This window comes from Triticum urartu, chromosome 5A (genome assembly GCF_056163025.1).
Source record: "Triticum urartu cultivar PI428250 chromosome 5A, HENAU_Tu73, whole genome shotgun sequence".
In the NCBI taxonomy this organism is placed as follows: Eukaryota; Viridiplantae; Streptophyta; class Magnoliopsida; order Poales; family Poaceae; genus Triticum; species Triticum urartu.
This window is the reverse complement of record NC_141877.1, coordinates 20379833-20403227: the sequence shown is the minus strand read 5'-3', so window position 1 is coordinate 20403227 and position 23395 is coordinate 20379833. Positions and strand designations below refer to the sequence as shown.

General features: G+C 40.0%; 8 pseudogenes; all 8 read right to left on the bottom strand.

Moving 5' to 3' along the window:
- Positions 1–310: 310 nt before the first annotated feature.
- On the bottom strand, positions 311–802 carry LOC147967602 (SNF2 domain-containing protein CLASSY 3-like; annotated as a pseudogene).
- A 2434-nt stretch (positions 803–3236) lies between these two features.
- Positions 3237–3728, bottom strand: LOC147967601 (SNF2 domain-containing protein CLASSY 3-like; annotated as a pseudogene).
- A 2433-nt stretch (positions 3729–6161) lies between these two features.
- Positions 6162–6653, bottom strand: LOC147967600 (SNF2 domain-containing protein CLASSY 3-like; annotated as a pseudogene).
- Positions 6654–9087: 2434 nt separating this feature from the next.
- On the bottom strand, positions 9088–9579 carry LOC147967599 (SNF2 domain-containing protein CLASSY 3-like; annotated as a pseudogene).
- Positions 9580–12013: 2434 nt separating this feature from the next.
- LOC147967598 (SNF2 domain-containing protein CLASSY 3-like) lies at positions 12014–12505 on the bottom strand (annotated as a pseudogene).
- A 2433-nt stretch (positions 12506–14938) lies between these two features.
- Positions 14939–15430, bottom strand: LOC147967597 (SNF2 domain-containing protein CLASSY 3-like; annotated as a pseudogene).
- Positions 15431–17863: 2433 nt separating this feature from the next.
- On the bottom strand, positions 17864–18355 carry LOC147967596 (SNF2 domain-containing protein CLASSY 3-like; annotated as a pseudogene).
- Positions 18356–20788: 2433 nt separating this feature from the next.
- Positions 20789–21280, bottom strand: LOC147967595 (SNF2 domain-containing protein CLASSY 3-like; annotated as a pseudogene).
- Positions 21281–23395: the final 2115 nt, after the last annotated feature.

Genomic DNA, 23395 nt, shown 5'->3' with positions numbered 1-23395 from the left:
CACTGCCGCAAGGATGCCATCTCCCCCACCCTCTTTCTTGGCCTGATAGAGAGTCAGCGACAAGCCAAAGGGGATACAAACGGGTAGTCATGGTGTGGTAGCACGGTCAGGAAGCCAGAATCGGATGGCACGGCCGGCTCATGCCGCCGGCTCCAGCGGGGAGGCGTACCACATATACGATCTCAATTTAGAATTTCTATTTTCCGTACCTTGAAAATAATTTACTTCTTTTGTTGAAGAATCCATAAATTCAGAATCTGATGGAACTTAGAAGCTTCCATTTACCAGGGATCTATAAGTTCTATTGTCACTACAATGGGAGAATGTTCACAAAAATCTCTTTCAGATTTTCATCTTCCGTCATTTGTTCCAAAATCCTATCATTGGAAATAGATTCTGGTGACGGGTTGCACTCCGAAGGCTGTGCCTCACTTGAAAAGAACAATTTGGACATTTGGTCTTTCTTAGCTTATATATCATATTTGCCCTTCTCTTGCGTTCCTTCTACGATTAGATTGTATGTATGGACAATCTTCTGCTGGCCAATTCGATATGCACATCAAATCGCCTGCCTTTGGGCAAAAGGGTTCCACACAACATCGAGGAGCACCACACACGACGCACCAAAGAGGGTGACACCTTCTCCACACACCTTGGTACATGCAAGCATCACCTTGGACTCGCTCTCGATATCATTGAAGTCCACCATCAAGGCCTTGCAGGTTTTAACAGAGACGTTTCCACTCATATACAGGAGCTCGATGTCTTTAGTCCAGTTGAACTCTTTCCTCGGCTGTTCCATGATCAAGTCCAATGGTTCAAGAAACTGGCTAAACACAAGCACTCGCTCCTTCAACGCTTCACTACTGGAATTTTTGTCTTAGCCAAGTGCAATTAGGTAGTCGGCAATAGTATCTTTGCCGAGTTCCTACCAAAGAAGTACTCGGCAAAAATTAAAACTCGGCAAACAGGTACTTCTCCGAGTATTGTCAACGAAACACTAGGTAAAACAACAAAACTCAGCAATCAGGGTGTTGTCGAGTGCTAAACTCGGAAAACGGGGTCTTCACTGAGTGTCCCACTCGGCAAAAGGGTGTCTTAGCTACAATGCATTGTTTTGGCTGTAGCGGTTGCACACCACCTCAGATAAAGATGCCTCAAAAATCAATGTTGTTCATTTTGACGAGATGGATAATTTTATGATGACAACTTTTACATTTGATGCCATACTATTTACACTTTTTTCCATGAAAAAATTAGTCTCAAATGACCAATGCGATGACCATATTCATTCCATAGTTTATGATAATGTGGTGAACTTGGGCATATAGCTGAATATTTCCATTACAAACAATGTAGCCAAATTGAGTTTTGAACTTTTTGTATAAAAATATAATTTTCTATTTTCTAAGTATCAACCAGGACTAAAGGCCCTCTGTCCAATTTTAATTTGTTTTTAAGCTTTGCAAAAAGGGAAAAACTGATGTTGTTCATTCTCCGGTCAAATGAAAAAATCCAATAGAAACGATAAAAACTGCATATATTATTTTCTGCTGTGCCAAGGGAAAAATGTCTTCCAACTTCCACTTGACGATAAACTTACGATAAACAGACGTTAGTGGCATATGAGTACCCGGTGAACATATTCAGTAGTATGTTAGGGAGTCAAAAAATTTGAGTGACACATGGGTTGGCCAAAGTGTCTATGATGTATAAGGAATCTACTCATTTTGAATAGCGCGAGTTCATTTTAGCGAATAATGCGACTTGCACATTTTCACCGAGTTGCACTTGGCGAAAAGTGGAAATTACATTTTCATTGAAATGATGCTCGACATTTTCCTCAGATTGTGTGCATGAGTGTGGTCTGTTGTTTGGGTAATCGTCTTCCATCTTGTCGCAGATGATCACACACATCTCATAGCCAGGCTCTGGTCACCTCCTATGGATCTTCGTAGATTGAAGTGTCGCAATTTTTTTATGGAAATAAATGCAAAAAGTGTGCTGCACACATGATGTACGTTAAAGAGTGGACTGATGGCTTCTCAAAAATAAAAAAAATATTGGATTGAAGGAATCATTTTTCAGAATACATGATATACATGTATCAAGACTTTCTACTAGACCCTCTCATACCTATGCTAACCGGCATGTTAATCCTTAGGTTGGGCAATGGTACGTATGTGAATTTGCAAATAATTGTAGATCGATTATAACAAAGATAAGCTAGAACATTGGACTTCTCATGATATTCGATTAGATCAAAGAACATGTACATCTATAAATCATGCATACATAATCAAAATAAGTTTTATACAATGTTAATAGAAAGTCAAAATTATCACACAATAAAACATACCTAAGATTACATCAAATTGATCACAACCAAGTGATAAAATTGAGAAATTAGAGAGAGAAGGTGCCACAGAGCTAGTGTTATGGACCATAATCCATACTACTGGTTGGGGCGCACCCCTGGGTTAGCCTCCTGAGAGGAAGGTCAGGCGCTGCTATGTAGGAGGCAACCCTTTCACCTAATTTTTTTTCTCGTTCTATTTAGCACATGCATAATTAAAGGATTGGGACGAGGTGGCATAAAAACAAATAGAAAGGAATTCGGCAAGTGATGTTAGGAGAATAACGTATACTTGAAGTATTTGATGAGCGTAATATATTGGAGCTTAATCTATATACTTCAGTATTAACCTCCCATGACTTGTTCTCACAAATTTGTAAACGATTATAGGGGAGTATAGGATTCCTAGAAATAGATAGAGGAGACATACGTATACTGAGTCATTGCCTGACGACCAAGGATGAGCCCTACCACCTCCTCCATCCTTGTTGCCAACGACACAAATGAGCCCCTGAACCTCATCACCACGTCAAGCTTATCTCCTCCCACTCAGAATCGTTCGTGGAATCTCACTGCCGCAAGGATGCCATCTCCCCCACCCTCTGTCTTGGCCTGATAGAGAGTCAGCGACAAGCCAAAGGGGATACAAACGGGTAGTCATGGTGTGGTAGCACGGTCAGGAAGCCAGAATCGGATGGCACGGCCGGCTCATGCCGCCGGCTCCAGCGGGGAGGCGTACCACATATACGATCTCAATTTAGAATTTCTATTTTCCGTACCTTGAAAATAATTTACTTCTTTTGTTGAAGAATCCATAAATTCAGAATCTGATGGAACTTAGAAGCTTCCATTTACCAGGGATCTATAAGTTCTATTGTCACTACAATGGGAGAATGTTCACAAAAATCTCTTTCAGATTTTCATCTTCCGTCATTTGTTCCAAAATCCTATCATTGGAAATAGATTCTGGTGACGGGTTGCACTCCGAAGGCTGTGCCTCACTTGAAAAGAACAATTTGGACATTTGGTCTTTCTTAGCTTATATATCATATTTGCCCTTCTCTTGCGTTCCTTGTACGATTAGATTGTATGTATGGACAATCTTCTGCTGGCCAATTCGATATGCACATCAAATCGCCTGCCTTTGGGCAAAAGGGTTCCACACAACATCGAGGAGCACCACACACGACGCACCAAAGAGGGTGACACCTTCTCCACACACCTTGGTACATGCAAGCATCACCTTGGACTCGCTCTCGATATCATTGAAGTCCACCATCAAGGCCTTGCAGGTTTTAACAGAGACGTTTCCACTCATATACAGGAGCTCGATGTCTTTAGTCCAGTTGAACTCTTTCCTCGGCTGTTCCATGATCAAGTCCAATGGTTCAAGAAACTGGCTAAACACAAGCACTCGCTCGTTCAATGCTTCACTACTGGAATTTTTGTCTTAGCCAAGTGCAATTAGGTAGTCGGCAATAGTATCTTTGCCGAGTTCCTACCAAAGAAGTACTCGGCAAAAATTAAAACTCGGCAAACAGGTACTTCTCCGAGTATTGTCAACGAAACACTAGGTAAAACAACAAAACTCAGCAATCAGGGTGTTGTCGAGTGCTAAACTCGGAAAACGGGGTCTTTACTGAGTGTCCCACTCGGCAAAAGGGTGTCTTAGCTACAATGCATTGTTTTGGCTGTAGCGGTTGCACACGACCTCAGATAAAGATGCCTCAAAAATCAATGTTGTTCATTTTGACGAGATGGATAATTTTATGCTGACAACTTTTACATTTGATGCCATACTATTTACACTTTTTTCCATGAAAAAATTAGTCTCAAATGACCAATGCGATGACCATATTCATTCCATAGTTTATGATAATGTGGTGAACTTGGGCATATAGCTGAATATTTCCATTACAAACAATGTAGCCAAATTGAGTTTTGAACTTTTTGTATAAAAATATAATTTTCTATTTTCTAAGTATCAACCAGGACTAAAGGCCCTCTGTCCAATTTTAATTTGTTTTTAAGCTTTGCAAAAAGGGAAAAACTGATGTTGTTCATTCTCCGGTCAAATGAAAAAATCCAATAGAAACGATAAAAACTGCATATATTATTTTCTGCTGTGCCAAGGGAAAAATGTCTTCCAACTTCCACTTGACGATAAACTTACGATAAACAGACGTTAGTGGCATATGAGTACCCGGTGAACATATTCAGTAGTATGTTAGGGAGTCAAAAAATTTGAGTGACACATGGGTTGGCCAAAGTGTCTATGATGTATAAGGAATCTACTCATTTTGAATAGCGCGAGTTCATTTTAGCGAATAATGCGACTTGCACATTTTCACCGAGTTGCACTTGGCGAAAAGTGGAAATTACATTTTCATTGAAATGATGCTCGACATTTTCCTCAGATTGTGTGCATGAGTGTGGTCTGTTGTTTGGGTAATCGTCTTCCATCTTGTCGCAGATGATCACACACATCTCATAGCCAGGCTCTGGTCACCTCCTATGGATCTTCGTAGATTGAAGTGTCGCAATTTTTTTATGGAAATAAATGCAAAAAGTGTGCTGCACACATGATGTACGTTAAAGAGTGGACTGATGGCTTCTCAAAAATAAAAAAAATATTGGATTGAAGGAATCATTTTTCAGAATACATGATATACATGTATCAAGACTTTCTACTAGACCCTCTCATACCTATGCTAACCGGCATGTTAATCCTTAGGTTGGGCAATGGTACGTATGTGAATTTGCAAATAATTGTAGATCGATTATAACAAAGATAAGCTAGAACATTGGACTTCTCATGATATTCGATTAGATCAAAGAACATGTACATCTATAAATCATGCATACATAATCAAAATAAGTTTTATACAATGTTAATAGAAAGTCAAAATTATCACACAATAAAACATACCTAAGATTACATCAAATTGATCACAACCAAGTGATAAAATTGAGAAATTAGAGAGAGAAGGTGCCACAGAGCTAGTGTTATGGACCATAATCCATACTACTGGTTGGGGCGCACCCCTGGGTTAGCCTCCTGAGAGGAAGGTCAGGCGCTGCTAGGTAGGAGGCAACCCTTTCATCTAATTTTTTTCTCGTTCTATTTAGCACATGCATAATTAAAGGATTGGGACGAGGTGGCATAAAAACAAATAGAAAGGAATTCGGCAAGTGATGTTAGGAGAATAACGTATACTTGAAGTATTTGATGAGCGTAATATATTGGAGCTTAATCTATATACTTCAGTATTAACCTCCCATGACTTGTTCTCACAAATTTGTAAACGATTATAGGGGAGTATAGTATTCCTAGAAATAGATAGAGGAGACATACGTATACTGAGTCATTGCCTGACGACCAAGGATGAGCCCTACCACCTCCTCCATCCTTATTGCCAACGACACAAATGAGCCCCCGAACCTCATCACCACGTCAAGCTTATCTCCTCCCACTCAGAATCGTTCGTGGAATCTCACTGCCGCAAGGATGCCATCTCCCCCACCCTCTTTCTTGGCCTGATAGAGAGTCAGCGACAAGCCAAAGGGGATACAAACGGGTAGTCATGGTGTGGTAGCACGGTCAGGAAGCCAGAATCGGATGGCACGGCCGGCTCATGCCGCCGGCTCCAGCGGGGAGGCGTACCACATATACGATCTCAATTTAGAATTTCTATTTTCCGTACCTTGAAAATAATTTACTTCTTTTGTTGAAGAATCCATAAATTCAGAATCTGATGGAACTTAGAAGCTTCCATTTACCAGGGATCTATAAGTTCTATTGTCACTACAATGGGAGAATGTTCACAAAAATCTCTTTCAGATTTTCATCTTCCGTCATTTGTTCCAAAATCCTATCATTGGAAATAGATTCTGGTGACGGGTTGCACTCCGAAGGCTGTGCCTCACTTGAAAAGAACAATTTGGACATTTGGTCTTTCTTAGCTTATATATCATATTTGCCCTTCTCTTGCGTTCCTTGTACGATTAGATTGTATGTATGGACAATCTTCTGCTGGCCAATTCGATATGCACATCAAATCGCCTGCCTTTGGGCAAAAGGGTTCCACACAACATCGAGGAGCACCACACACGACGCACCAAAGAGGGTGACACCTTCTCCACACACCTTGGTACATGCAAGCATCACCTTGGACTCGCTCTCGATATCATTGAAGTCCACCATCAAGGCCTTGCAGGTTTTAACAGAGACGTTTCCACTCATATACAGGAGCTCGATGTCTTTAGTCCAGTTGAACTCTTTCCTCGGCTGTTCCATGATCAAGTCCAATGGTTCAAGAAACTGGCTAAACACAAGCACTCGCTCCTTCAACGCTTCACTACTGGAATTTTTGTCTTAGCCAAGTGCAATTAGGTAGTCGGCAATAGTATCTTTGCCGAGTTCCTACCAAAGAAGTACTCGGCAAAAATTAAAACTCGGCAAACAGGTACTTCTCCGAGTATTGTCAACGAAACACTCGGTAAAACAACAAAACTCAGCAATCAGGGTGTTGTCGAGTGCTAAACTCGGAAAACGGGGTCTTCACTGAGTGTCCCACTCGGCAAAAGGGTGTCTTAGCTACAATGCATTGTTTTGGCTGTAGCGGTTGCACACGACCTCAGATAAAGATGCCTCAAAAATCAATGTTGTTCATTTTGACGAGATGGATAATTTTATGCTGACAACTTTTACATTTGATGCCATACTATTTACACTTTTTTCCATGAAAAAATTAGTCTCAAATGACCAATGCGATGACCATATTCATTCCATAGTTTATGATAATGTGGTGAACTTGGGCATATAGCTGAATATTTCCATTACAAACAATGTAGCCAAATTGAGTTTTGAACTTTTTGTATAAAAATATAATTTTCTATTTTCTAAGTATCAACCAGGACTAAAGGCCCTCTGTCCAATTTTAATTTGTTTTTAAGCTTTGCAAAAAGGGAAAAACTGATGTTGTTCATTCTCCGGTCAAATGAAAAAATCCAATAGAAACGATAAAAACTGCATATATTATTTTCTGCTGTGCCAAGGGAAAAATGTCTTCCAACTTCCACTTGACGATAAACTTACGATAAACAGACGTTAGTGGCATATGAGTACCCGGTGAACATATTCAGTAGTATGTTAGGGAGTCAAAAAATTTGAGTGACACATGGGTTGGCCAAAGTGTCTATGATGTATAAGGAATCTACTCATTTTGAATAGCGCGAGTTCATTTTAGCGAATAATGCGACTTGCACATTTTCACCGAGTTGCACTTGGCGAAAAGTGGAAATTACATTTTCATTGAAATGATGCTCGACATTTTCCTCAGATTGTGTGCATGAGTGTGGTCTGTTGTTTGGGTAATCGTCTTCCATCTTGTCGCAGATGATCACACACATCTCATAGCCAGGCTCTGGTCACCTCCTATGGATCTTCGTAGATTGAAGTGTCGCAATTTTTTTATGGAAATAAATGCAAAAAGTGTGCTGCACACATGATGTACGTTAAAGAGTGGACTGATGGCTTCTCAAAAATAAAAAAAATATTGGATTGAAGGAATCATTTTTCAGAATACATGATATACATGTATCAAGACTTTCTACTAGACCCTCTCATACCTATGCTAACCGGCATGTTAATCCTTAGGTTGGGCAATGGTACGTATGTGAATTTGCAAATAATTGTAGATCGATTATAACAAAGATAAGCTAGAACATTGGACTTCTCATGATATTCGATTAGATCAAAGAACATGTACATCTATAAATCATGCATACATAATCAAAATAAGTTTTATACAATGTTAATAGAAAGTCAAAATTATCACACAATAAAACATACCTAAGATTACATCAAATTGATCACAACCAAGTGATAAAATTGAGAAATTAGAGAGAGAAGGTGCCACAGAGCTAGTGTTATGGACCATAATCCATACTACTGGTTGGGGCGCACCCCTGGGTTAGCCTCCTGAGAGGAAGGTCAGGCGCTGCTATGTAGGAGGCAACCCTTTCACCTAATTTTTTTTCTCGTTCTATTTAGCACATGCATAATTAAAGGATTGGGACGAGGTGGCATAAAAACAAATAGAAAGGAATTCGGCAAGTGATGTTAGGAGAATAACGTATACTTGAAGTATTTGATGAGCGTAATATATTGGAGCTTAATCTATATACTTCAGTATTAACCTCCCATGACTTGTTCTCACAAATTTGTAAACGATTATAGGGGAGTATAGTATTCCTAGAAATAGATAGAGGAGACATACGTATACTGAGTCATTGCCTGACGACCAAGGATGAGCCCTACCACCTCCTCCATCCTTATTGCCAACGACACAAATGAGCCCCCGAACCTCATCACCACGTCAAGCTTATCTCCTCCCACTCAGAATCGTTCGTGGAATCTCACTGCCGCAAGGATGCCATCTCCCCCACCCTCTTTCTTGGCCTGATAGAGAGTCAGCGACAAGCCAAAGGGGATACAAACGGGTAGTCATGGTGTGGTAGCACGGTCAGGAAGCCAGAATCGGATGGCACGGCCGGCTCATGCCGCCGGCTCCAGCGGGGAGGCGTACCACATATACGATCTCAATTTAGAATTTCTATTTTCCGTACCTTGAAAATAATTTACTTCTTTTGTTGAAGAATCCATAAATTCAGAATCTGATGGAACTTAGAAGCTTCCATTTACCAGGGATCTATAAGTTCTATTGTCACTACAATGGGAGAATGTTCACAAAAATCTCTTTCAGATTTTCATCTTCCGTCATTTGTTCCAAAATCCTATCATTGGAAATAGATTCTGGTGACGGGTTGCACTCCGAAGGCTGTGCCTCACTTGAAAAGAACAATTTGGACATTTGGTCTTTCTTAGCTTATATATCATATTTGCCCTTCTCTTGCGTTCCTTGTACGATTAGATTGTATGTATGGACAATCTTCTGCTGGCCAATTCGATATGCACATCAAATCGCCTGCCTTTGGGCAAAAGGGTTCCACACAACATCGAGGAGCACCACACACGACGCACCAAAGAGGGTGACACCTTCTCCACACACCTTGGTACATGCAAGCATCACCTTGGACTCGCTCTCGATATCATTGAAGTCCACCATCAAGGCCTTGCAGGTTTTAACAGAGACGTTTCCACTCATATACAGGAGCTCGATGTCTTTAGTCCAGTTGAACTCTTTCCTCGGCTGTTCCATGATCAAGTCCAATGGTTCAAGAAACTGGCTAAACACAAGCACTCGCTCCTTCAACGCTTCACTACTGGAATTTTTGTCTTAGCCAAGTGCAATTAGGTAGTCGGCAATAGTATCTTTGCCGAGTTCCTACCAAAGAAGTACTCGGCAAAAATTAAAACTCGGCAAACAGGTACTTCTCCGAGTATTGTCAACGAAACACTCGGTAAAACAACAAAACTCAGCAATCAGGGTGTTGTCGAGTGCTAAACTCGGAAAACGGGGTCTTCACTGAGTGTCCCACTCGGCAAAAGGGTGTCTTAGCTACAATGCATTGTTTTGGCTGTAGCGGTTGCACACGACCTCAGATAAAGATGCCTCAAAAATCAATGTTGTTCATTTTGACGAGATGGATAATTTTATGCTGACAACTTTTACATTTGATGCCATACTATTTACACTTTTTTCCATGAAAAAATTAGTCTCAAATGACCAATGCGATGACCATATTCATTCCATAGTTTATGATAATGTGGTGAACTTGGGCATATAGCTGAATATTTCCATTACAAACAATGTAGCCAAATTGAGTTTTGAACTTTTTGTATAAAAATATAATTTTCTATTTTCTAAGTATCAACCAGGACTAAAGGCCCTCTGTCCAATTTTAATTTGTTTTTAAGCTTTGCAAAAAGGGAAAAACTGATGTTGTTCATTCTCCGGTCAAATGAAAAAATCCAATAGAAACGATAAAAACTGCATATATTATTTTCTGCTGTGCCAAGGGAAAAATGTCTTCCAACTTCCACTTGACGATAAACTTACGATAAACAGACGTTAGTGGCATATGAGTACCCGGTGAACATATTCAGTAGTATGTTAGGGAGTCAAAAAATTTGAGTGACACATGGGTTGGCCAAAGTGTCTATGATGTATAAGGAATCTACTCATTTTGAATAGCGCGAGTTCATTTTAGCGAATAATGCGACTTGCACATTTTCACCGAGTTGCACTTGGCGAAAAGTGGAAATTACATTTTCATTGAAATGATGCTCGACATTTTCCTCAGATTGTGTGCATGAGTGTGGTCTGTTGTTTGGGTAATCGTCTTCCATCTTGTCGCAGATGATCACACACATCTCATAGCCAGGCTCTGGTCACCTCCTATGGATCTTCGTAGATTGAAGTGTCGCAATTTTTTTATGGAAATAAATGCAAAAAGTGTGCTGCACACATGATGTACGTTAAAGAGTGGACTGATGGCTTCTCAAAAATAAAAAAAATATTGGATTGAAGGAATCATTTTTCAGAATACATGATATACATGTATCAAGACTTTCTACTAGACCCTCTCATACCTATGCTAACCGGCATGTTAATCCTTAGGTTGGGCAATGGTACGTATGTGAATTTGCAAATAATTGTAGATCGATTATAACAAAGATAAGCTAGAACATTGGACTTCTCATGATATTCGATTAGATCAAAGAACATGTACATCTATAAATCATGCATACATAATCAAAATAAGTTTTATACAATGTTAATAGAAAGTCAAAATTATCACACAATAAAACATACCTAAGATTACATCAAATTGATCACAACCAAGTGATAAAATTGAGAAATTAGAGAGAGAAGGTGCCACAGAGCTAGTGTTATGGACCATAATCCATACTACTGGTTGGGGCGCACCCCTGGGTTAGCCTCCTGAGAGGAAGGTCAGGCGCTGCTATGTAGGAGGCAACCCTTTCACCTAATTTTTTTTCTCGTTCTATTTAGCACATGCATAATTAAAGGATTGGGACGAGGTGGCATAAAAACAAATAGAAAGGAATTCGGCAAGTGATGTTAGGAGAATAACGTATACTTGAAGTATTTGATGAGCGTAATATATTGGAGCTTAATCTATATACTTCAGTATTAACCTCCCATGACTTGTTCTCACAAATTTGTAAACGATTATAGGGGAGTATAGGATTCCTAGAAATAGATAGAGGAGACATACGTATACTGAGTCATTGCCTGACGACCAAGGATGAGCCCTACCACCTCCTCCATCCTTGTTGCCAACGACACAAATGAGCCCCTGAACCTCATCACCACGTCAAGCTTATCTCCTCCCACTCAGAATCGTTCGTGGAATCTCACTGCCGCAAGGATGCCATCTCCCCCACCCTCTGTCTTGGCCTGATAGAGAGTCAGCGACAAGCCAAAGGGGATACAAACGGGTAGTCATGGTGTGGTAGCACGGTCAGGAAGCCAGAATCGGATGGCACGGCCGGCTCATGCCGCCGGCTCCAGCGGGGAGGCGTACCACATATACGATCTCAATTTAGAATTTCTATTTTCCGTACCTTGAAAATAATTTACTTCTTTTGTTGAAGAATCCATAAATTCAGAATCTGATGGAACTTAGAAGCTTCCATTTACCAGGGATCTATAAGTTCTATTGTCACTACAATGGGAGAATGTTCACAAAAATCTCTTTCAGATTTTCATCTTCCGTCATTTGTTCCAAAATCCTATCATTGGAAATAGATTCTGGTGACGGGTTGCACTCCGAAGGCTGTGCCTCACTTGAAAAGAACAATTTGGACATTTGGTCTTTCTTAGCTTATATATCATATTTGCCCTTCTCTTGCGTTCCTTGTACGATTAGATTGTATGTATGGACAATCTTCTGCTGGCCAATTCGATATGCACATCAAATCGCCTGCCTTTGGGCAAAAGGGTTCCACACAACATCGAGGAGCACCACACACGACGCACCAAAGAGGGTGACACCTTCTCCACACACCTTGGTACATGCAAGCATCACCTTGGACTCGCTCTCGATATCATTGAAGTCCACCATCAAGGCCTTGCAGGTTTTAACAGAGACGTTTCCACTCATATACAGGAGCTCGATGTCTTTAGTCCAGTTGAACTCTTTCCTCGGCTGTTCCATGATCAAGTCCAATGGTTCAAGAAACTGGCTAAACACAAGCACTCGCTCCTTCAATGCTTCACTACTGGAATTTTTGTCTTAGCCAAGTGCAATTAGGTAGTCGGCAATAGTATCTTTGCCGAGTTCCTACCAAAGAAGTACTCGGCAAAAATTAAAACTCGGCAAACAGGTACTTCTCCGAGTATTGTCAACGAAACACTAGGTAAAACAACAAAACTCAGCAATCAGGGTGTTGTCGAGTGCTAAACTCGGAAAACGGGGTCTTTACTGAGTGTCCCACTCGGCAAAAGGGTGTCTTAGCTACAATGCATTGTTTTGGCTGTAGCGGTTGCACACGACCTCAGATAAAGATGCCTCAAAAATCAATGTTGTTCATTTTGACGAGATGGATAATTTTATGCTGACAACTTTTACATTTGATGCCATACTATTTACACTTTTTTCCATGAAAAAATTAGTCTCAAATGACCAATGCGATGACCATATTCATTCCATAGTTTATGATAATGTGGTGAACTTGGGCATATAGCTGAATATTTCCATTACAAACAATGTAGCCAAATTGAGTTTTGAACTTTTTGTATAAAAATATAATTTTCTATTTTCTAAGTATCAACCAGGACTAAAGGCCCTCTGTCCAATTTTAATTTGTTTTTAAGCTTTGCAAAAAGGGAAAAACTGATGTTGTTCATTCTCCGGTCAAATGAAAAAATCCAATAGAAACGATAAAAACTGCATATATTATTTTCTGCTGTGCCAAGGGAAAAATGTCTTCCAACTTCCACTTGACGATAAACTTACGATAAACAGACGTTAGTGGCATATGAGTACCCGGTGAACATATTCAGTAGTATGTTAGGGAGTCAAAAAATTTGAGTGACACATGGGTTGGCCAAAGTGTCTATGATGTATAAGGAATCTACTCATTTTGAATAGCGCGAGTTCATTTTAGCGAATAATGCGACTTGCACATTTTCACCGAGTTGCACTTGGCGAAAAGTGGAAATTACATTTTCATTGAAATGATGCTCGACATTTTCCTCAGATTGTGTGCATGAGTGTGGTCTGTTGTTTGGGTAATCGTCTTCCATCTTGTCGCAGATGATCACACACATCTCATAGCCAGGCTCTGGTCACCTCCTATGGATCTTCGTAGATTGAAGTGTCGCAATTTTTTTATGGAAATAAATGCAAAAAGTGTGCTGCACACATGATGTACGTTAAAGAGTGGACTGATGGCTTCTCAAAAATAAAAAAAATATTGGATTGAAGGAATCATTTTTCAGAATACATGATATACATGTATCAAGACTTTCTACTAGACCCTCTCATACCTATGCTAACCGGCATGTTAATCCTTAGGTTGGGCAATGGTACGTATGTGAATTTGCAAATAATTGTAGATCGATTATAACAAAGATAAGCTAGAACATTGGACTTCTCATGATATTCGATTAGATCAAAGAACATGTACATCTATAAATCATGCATACATAATCAAAATAAGTTTTATACAATGTTAATAGAAAGTCAAAATTATCACACAATAAAACATACCTAAGATTACATCAAATTGATCACAACCAAGTGATAAAATTGAGAAATTAGAGAGAGAAGGTGCCACAGAGCTAGTGTTATGGACCATAATCCATACTACTGGTTGGGGCGCACCCCTGGGTTAGCCTCCTGAGAGGAAGGTCAGGCGCTGCTAGGTAGGAGGCAACCCTTTCATCTAATTTTTTTCTCGTTCTATTTAGCACATGCATAATTAAAGGATTGGGACGAGGTGGCATAAAAACAAATAGAAAGGAATTCGGCAAGTGATGTTAGGAGAATAACGTATACTTGAAGTATTTGATGAGCGTAATATATTGGAGCTTAATCTATATACTTCAGTATTAACCTCCCATGACTTGTTCTCACAAATTTGTAAACGATTATAGGGGAGTATAGTATTCCTAGAAATAGATAGAGGAGACATACGTATACTGAGTCATTGCCTGACGACCAAGGATGAGCCCTACCACCTCCTCCATCCTTATTGCCAACGACACAAATGAGCCCCCGAACCTCATCACCACGTCAAGCTTATCTCCTCCCACTCAGAATCGTTCGTGGAATCTCACTGCCGCAAGGATGCCATCTCCCCCACCCTCTTTCTTGGCCTGATAGAGAGTCAGCGACAAGCCAAAGGGGATACAAACGGGTAGTCATGGTGTGGTAGCACGGTCAGGAAGCCAGAATCGGATGGCACGGCCGGCTCATGCCGCCGGCTCCAGCGGGGAGGCGTACCACATATACGATCTCAATTTAGAATTTCTATTTTCCGTACCTTGAAAATAATTTACTTCTTTTGTTGAAGAATCCATAAATTCAGAATCTGATGGAACTTAGAAGCTTCCATTTACCAGGGATCTATAAGTTCTATTGTCACTACAATGGGAGAATGTTCACAAAAATCTCTTTCAGATTTTCATCTTCCGTCATTTGTTCCAAAATCCTATCATTGGAAATAGATTCTGGTGACGGGTTGCACTCCGAAGGCTGTGCCTCACTTGAAAAGAACAATTTGGACATTTGGTCTTTCTTAGCTTATATATCATATTTGCCCTTCTCTTGCGTTCCTTGTACGATTAGATTGTATGTATGGACAATCTTCTGCTGGCCAATTCGATATGCACATCAAATCGCCTGCCTTTGGGCAAAAGGGTTCCACACAACATCGAGGAGCACCACACACGACGCACCAAAGAGGGTGACACCTTCTCCACACACCTTGGTACATGCAAGCATCACCTTGGACTCGCTCTCGATATCATTGAAGTCCACCATCAAGGCCTTGCAGGTTTTAACAGAGACGTTTCCACTCATATACAGGAGCTCGATGTCTTTAGTCCAGTTGAACTCTTTCCTCGGCTGTTCCATGATCAAGTCCAATGGTTCAAGAAACTGGCTAAACACAAGCACTCGCTCCTTCAACGCTTCACTACTGGAATTTTTGTCTTAGCCAAGTGCAATTAGGTAGTCGGCAATAGTATCTTTGCCGAGTTCCTACCAAAGAAGTACTCGGCAAAAATTAAAACTCGGCAAACAGGTACTTCTCCGAGTATTGTCAACGAAACACTAGGTAAAACAACAAAACTCAGCAATCAGGGTGTTGTCGAGTGCTAAACTCGGAAAACGGGGTCTTCACTGAGTGTCCCACTCGGCAAAAGGGTGTCTTAGCTACAATGCATTGTTTTGGCTGTAGCGGTTGCACACGACCTCAGATAAAGATGCCTCAAAAATCAATGTTGTTCATTTTGACGAGATGGATAATTTTATGATGACAACTTTTACATTTGATGCCATACTATTTACACTTTTTTCCATGAAAAAATTAGTCTCAAATGACCAATGCGATGACCATATTCATTCCATAGTTTATGATAATGTGGTGAACTTGGGCATATAGCTGAATATTTCCATTACAAACAATGTAGCCAAATTGAGTTTTGAACTTTTTGTATAAAAATATAATTTTCTATTTTCTAAGTATCAACCAGGACTAAAGGCCCTCTGTCCAATTTTAATTTGTTTTTAAGCTTTGCAAAAAGGGAAAAACTGATGTTGTTCATTCTCCGGTCAAATGAAAAAATCCAATAGAAACGATAAAAACTGCATATATTATTTTCTGCTGTGCCAAGGGAAAAATGTCTTCCAACTTCCACTTGACGATAAACTTACGATAAACAGACGTTAGTGGCATATGAGTACCCGGTGAACATATTCAGTAGTATGTTAGGGAGTCAAAAAATTTGAGTGACACATGGGTTGGCCAAAGTGTCTATGATGTATAAGGAATCTACTCATTTTGAATAGCGCGAGTTCATTTTAGCGAATAATGCGACTTGCACATTTTCACCGAGTTGCACTTGGCGAAAAGTGGAAATTACATTTTCATTGAAATGATGCTCGACATTTTCCTCAGATTGTGTGCATGAGTGTGGTCTGTTGTTTGGGTAATCGTCTTCCATCTTGTCGCAGATGATCACACACATCTCATAGCCAGGCTCTGGTCACCGCCTATGGATCTTCGTAGATTGAAGTGTCGCAATTTTTTTATGGAAATAAATGCAAAAAGTGTGCTGCACACATGATGTACGTTAAAGAGTGGACTGATGGCTTCTCAAAAATAAAAAAAAATATTGGATTGAAGGAATCATTTTTCAGAATACATGATATACATGTATCAAGACTTTGTACTAGACCCTCTCATACCTATGCTAACCGGCATGTTAGTCCTTAGGTTGGGCAATGGTACGTATGTGAATTTGCAAATAATTGTAGATCGATTATAACAAAGATAAGCTAGAACATTGGACTTCTCATGATATTCGATTAGATCAAAGAACATGTACATCTATAAATCATGCATACATAATCAAAATAAGTTTTATACAATGTTAATAGAAAGTCAAAATTATCACACAATAAAACATACCTAAGATTACATCAAATTGATCACAACCAAGTGATAAAATTGAGAAATTAGAGAGAGAAGGTGCCACAGAGCTAGTGTTATGGACCATAATCCATACTACTGGTTGGGGCGCACCCCTGGGTTAGCCTCCTGAGAGGAAGGTCAGGCGCTGCTAGGTAGGAGGCAAACCTTTCACCTAATTTTTTTCTCGTTCTATTTAGCACATGCATAATTAAAGGATTGGGACGAGGTGGCATAAAAACAAATAGAAAGGAATTCGGCAAGTGATGTTAGGAGAATAACGTATACTTGAAGTATTTGATGAGCGTAATATATTGGAGCTTAATCTATATACTTCAGTATTAACCTCCCATGACTTGTTCTCACAAATTTGTAAACGATTATAGGGGAGTATTGGATTCCTAGAAATAGATAGAGGAGACATACGTATACTGAGTCATTGCCTGATGACCAAGGATGAGCCCTACCACCTCCTCCATCCTTGTTGCCAACGACACAAATGAGCCCCTGAACCTCATCACCACGTCAAGCTTATCTCCTCCCACTCAGAATCGTTCGTGGAATCTCACTGCCGCAAGGATGCCATCTCCCCACCCTCTTTCTTGGCCTGATAGAGGGTCAGCGACAAGCCAAAGGGGATACAAACGGGTAGTCATGGTGTGGTAGCACGGTCAGGAAGCCAGAATCGGATGGCACGGCCGGCTCATGCCGCCGGCTCCAGCGGGGAGGCATACCACATATACGATCTCAATTTAGAATTTCTATTTTCCGTACCTTGAAAATAATTTACTTCTTTTGTTGAAGAATCCATAAATTCAGAATCTGATGGAACTTAGAAGCTTCCATTTACCAGGGATCTATAAGTTCTATTGTCACTACAATGGGAGAATGTTCACAAAAATCTCTTTCAGATTTTCATCTTCCGTCATTTGTTCCAAAATCCTATCATTGGAAATAGATTCTGGTGACGGGTTGCACTCCGAAGGCTGTGCCTCACTTGAAAAGAACAATTTGGACATTTGGTCTTTCTTAGCTTATATATCATATTTGCCCTTCTCTTGCGTTCCTTGTACGATTAGATTGTATGTATGGACAATCTTCTGCTGGCCAATTCGATATGCACATCAAATCGCCTGCCTTTGGGCAAAAGGGTTCCACACAACATCGAGGAGCACCACACACGACGCACCAAAGAGGGTGACACCTTCTCCACACACCTTGGTACATGCAAGCATCACCTTGGACTCGCTCTCGATATCATTGAAGTCCACCATCAAGGCCTTGCAGGTTTTAACAGAGACGTTTCCACTCATATACAGGAGCTCGATGTCTTTAGTCCAGTTGAACTCTTTCCTCGGCTGTTCCATGATCAAGTCCAATGGTTCAAGAAACTGGCTAAACACAAGCACTCGCTCCTTCAACGCTTCACTACTGGAATTTTTGTCTTAGCCAAGTGCAATTAGGTAGTCGGCAATAGTATCTTTGCCGAGTTCCTACCAAAGAAGTACTCGGCAAAAATTAAAACTCGGCAAACAGGTACTTCTCCGAGTATTGTCAACGAAACACTAGGTAAAACAACAAAACTCAGCAATCAGGGTGTTGTCGAGTGCTAAACTCGGAAAACGGGGTCTTCACTGAGTGTCCCACTCGGCAAAAGGGTGTCTTAGCTACAATGCATTGTTTTGGCTGTAGCGGTTGCACACGACCTCAGATAAAGATGCCTCAAAAATCAATGTTGTTCATTTTGACGAGATGGATAATTTTATGATGACAACTTTTACATTTGATGCCATACTATTTACACTTTTTTCCATGAAAAAATTAGTCTCAAATGACCAATGCGATGACCATATTCATTCCATAGTTTATGATAATGTGGTGAACTTGGGCATATAGCTGAATATTTCCATTACAAACAATGTAGCCAAATTGAGTTTTGAACTTTTTGTATAAAAATATAATTTTCTATTTTCTAAGTATCAACCAGGACTAAAGGCCCTCTGTCCAATTTTAATTTGTTTTTAAGCTTTGCAAAAAGGGAAAAACTGATGTTGTTCATTCTCCGGTCAAATGAAAAAATCCAATAGAAACGATAAAAACTGCATATATTATTTTCTGCTGTGCCAAGGGAAAAATGTCTTCCAACTTCCACTTGACGATAAACTTACGATAAACAGACGTTAGTGGCATATGAGTACCCGGTGAACATATTCAGTAGTATGTTAGGGAGTCAAAAAATTTGAGTGACACATGGGTTGGCCAAAGTGTCTATGATGTATAAGGAATCTACTCATTTTGAATAGCGCGAGTTCATTTTAGCGAATAATGCGACTTGCACATTTTCACCGAGTTGCACTTGGCGAAAAGTGGAAATTACATTTTCATTGAAATGATGCTCGACATTTTCCTCAGATTGTGTGCATGAGTGTGGTCTGTTGTTTGGGTAATCGTCTTCCATCTTGTCGCAGATGATCACACACATCTCATAGCCAGGCTCTGGTCACCGCCTATGGATCTTCGTAGATTGAAGTGTCGCAATTTTTTTATGGAAATAAATGCAAAAAGTGTGCTGCACACATGATGTACGTTAAAGAGTGGACTGATGGCTTCTCAAAAATAAAAAAAAATATTGGATTGAAGGAATCATTTTTCAGAATACATGATATACATGTATCAAGACTTTCTACTAGACCCTCTCATACCTATGCTAACCGGCATGTTAGTCCTTAGGTTGGGCAATGGTACGTATGTGAATTTGCAAATAATTGTAGATCGATTATAACAAAGATAAGCTAGAACATTGGACTTCTCATGATATTCGATTAGATCAAAGAACATGTACATCTATAAATCATGCATACATAATCAAAATAAGTTTTATACAATGTTAATAGAAAGTCAAAATTATCACACAATAAAACATACCTAAGATTACATCAAATTGATCACAACCAAGTGATAAAATTGAGAAATTAGAGAGAGAAGGTGCCACAGAGCTAGTGTTATGGACCATAATCCATACTACTGGTTGGGGCGCACCCCTGGGTTAGCCTCCTGAGAGGAAGGTCAGGCGCTGCTAGGTAGGAGGCAAACCTTTCACCTAATTTTTTTCTCGTTCTATTTAGCACATGCATAATTAAAGGATTGGGACGAGGTGGCATAAAAACAAATAGAAAGGAATTCGACAAGTGATGTTAGGAGAATAACGTATACTTGAAGTATTTGATGAGCGTAATATATTGGAGCTTAATCTATATACTTCAGTATTAACCTCCCATGACTTGTTCTCACAAATTTGTAAACGATTATAGGGGAGTATTGGATTCCTAGAAATAGATAGAGGAGACATACGTATACTGAGTCATTGCCTGATGACCAAGGATGAGCCCTACCACCTCCTCCATCCTTGTTGCCAACGACACAAATGAGCCCCTGAACCTCATCACCACGTCAAGCTTATCTCCTCCCACTCAGAATCGTTCGTGGAATCTCACTGCCGCAAGGATGCCATCTCCCCACCCTCTTTCTTGGCCTGATAGAGGGTCAGCGACAAGCCAAAGGGGATACAAACGGGTAGTCATGGTGTGGTAGCACGGTCAGGAAGCCAGAATCGGATGGCACGGCCGGCTCATGCCGCCGGCTCCAGCGGGGAGGCGTACCACATATACGATCTCAATTTAGAATTTCTATTTTCCGTACCTTGAAAATAATTTACTTCTTTTGTTGAAGAATCCATAAATTCAGAATCTGATGGAACTTAGAAGCTTCCATTTACCAGGGATCTATAAGTTCTATTGTCACTACAATGGGAGAATGTTCACAAAAATCTCTTTCAGATTTTCATCTTCCGTCATTTGTTCCAAAATCCTATCATTGGAAATAGATTCTGGTGACGGGTTGCACTCCGAAGGCTGTGCCTCACTTGAAAAGAACAATTTGGACATTTGGTCTTTCTTAGCTTATATATCATATTTGCCCTTCTCTTGCGTTCCTTGTACGATTAGATTGTATGTATGGACAATCTTCTGCTGGCCAATTCGATATGCACATCAAATCGCCTGCCTTTGGGCAAAAGGGTTCCACACAACATCGAGGAGCACCACACACGACGCACCAAAGAGGGTGACACCTTCTCCACACACCTTGGTACATGCAAGCATCACCTTGGACTCGCTCTCGATATCATTGAAGTCCACCATCAAGGCCTTGCAGGTTTTAACAGAGACGTTTCCACTCATATACAGGAGCTCGATGTCTTTAGTCCAGTTGAACTCTTTCCTCGGCTGTTCCATGATCAAGTCCAATGGTTCAAGAAACTGGCTAAACACAAGCACTCGCTCCTTCAACGCTTCACTACTGGAATTTTTGTCTTAGCCAAGTGCAATTAGGTAGTCGGCAATAGTATCTTTGCCGAGTTCCTACCAAAGAAGTACTCGGCAAAAATTAAAACTCGGCAAACAGGTACTTCTCCGAGTATTGTCAACGAAACACTAGGTAAAACAACAAAACTCAGCAATCAGGGTGTTGTCGAGTGCTAAACTCGGAAAACGGGGTCTTCACTGAGTGTCCCACTCGGCAAAAGGGTGTCTTAGCTACAATGCATTGTTTTGGCTGTAGCGGTTGCACACGACCTCAGATAAAGATGCCTCAAAAATCAATGTTGTTCATTTTGACGAGATGGATAATTTTATGCTGACAACTTTTACATTTGATGCCATACTATTTACACTTTTTTCCATGAAAAAATTAGTCTCAAATGACCAATGCGATGACCATATTCATTCCATAGTTTATGATAATGTGGTGAACTTGGGCATATAGCTGAATATTTCCATTACAAACAATGTAGCCAAATTGAGTTTTGAACTTTTTGTATAAAAATATAATTTTCTATTTTCTAAGTATCAACCAGGACTAAAGGCCCTCTGTCCAATTTTAATTTGTTTTTAAGCTTTGCAAAAAGGGAAAAACTGATGTTGTTCATTCTCCGGTCAAATGAAAAAATCCAATAGAAACGATAAAAACTGCATATATTATTTTCTGCTGTGCCAAGGGAAAAATGTCTTCCAACTTCCACTTGACGATAAACTTACGATAAACAGACCTTAGTGGCATATGAGTACCCGGTGAACATATTCAGTAGTATGTTAGGGAGTCAAAAAATTTGAGTGACACATGGGTTGGCCAAAGTGTCTATGATGTATAAGGAATCTACTCATTTTGAATAGCGCGAGTTCATTTTAGCGAATAATGCGACTTGCACATTTTCACCGAGTTGCACTTGGCGAAAAGTGGAAAATACATTTTCATTGAAATGATGCTCGACATTTTCCTCAGATTGTGTGCATGAGTGTGGTCTGTTGTTTGGGTAATCGTCTTCCATCTTGTCGCAGATGATCACACACATCTCATAGCCAGGCTCTGGTCACCGCCTATGGATCTTCGTAGATTGAAGTGTCGCAATTTTTTTATGGAAATAAATGCAAAAAGTGTGCTGCACACATGATGTACGTTAAAGAGTGGACTGATGGCTTCTCAAAAATAAAAAAAAATATTGGATTGAAGGAATCATTTTTCAGAATACATGATATACATGTGTCAAGACTTTCTACTAGACCCTCTCATACCTATGCTAACCGGCATGTTAGTCCTTAGGTTGGGCAATGGTACGTATGTGAATTTGCAAATAATTGTAGATCGATTATAACAAAGATAAGCTAGAACATTTGACTTCTCATGATATTCGATTAGATCAAAGAACATGTACATCTATAAATCATGCATACATAATCAAAATAAGTTTTATACAATGTTAATAGAAAGTCAAAATTATCACACAATAAAACATACCTAAGATTACATCAAATTGATCACAACCAAGTGATAAAATTGAGAAATTAGAGAGAGAAGGTGCCACAGAGCTAGTGTTATGGACCATAATCCATACTACTGGTTGGGGCGCACCCCTGGGTTAGCCTCCTGAGAGGAAGGTCAGGCGCTGCTAGGTAGGAGGCAAACCTTTCACCTAATTTTTTTCTCGTTCTATTTAGCACATGCATAATTAAAGGATTGGGACGAGGTGGCATAAAAACAAATAGAAAGGAATTCGACAAGTGATGTTAGGAGAATAACGTATACTTGAAGTATTTGATGAGCGTAATATATTGGAGCTTAATCTATATACTTCAGTATTAACCTCCCATGACTTGTTCTCACAAATTTGTAAACGATTATAGGGGAGTATTGGATTCCTAGAAATAGATAGAGGAGACATACGTATACTGAGTCATTGCCTGATGACCAAGGATGAGCCCTACCACCTCCTCCATCCTTGTTGCCAACGACACAAATGAGCCCCTGAACCTCATCACCACGTCAAGCTTATCTCCTCCCACTCAGAATCGTTC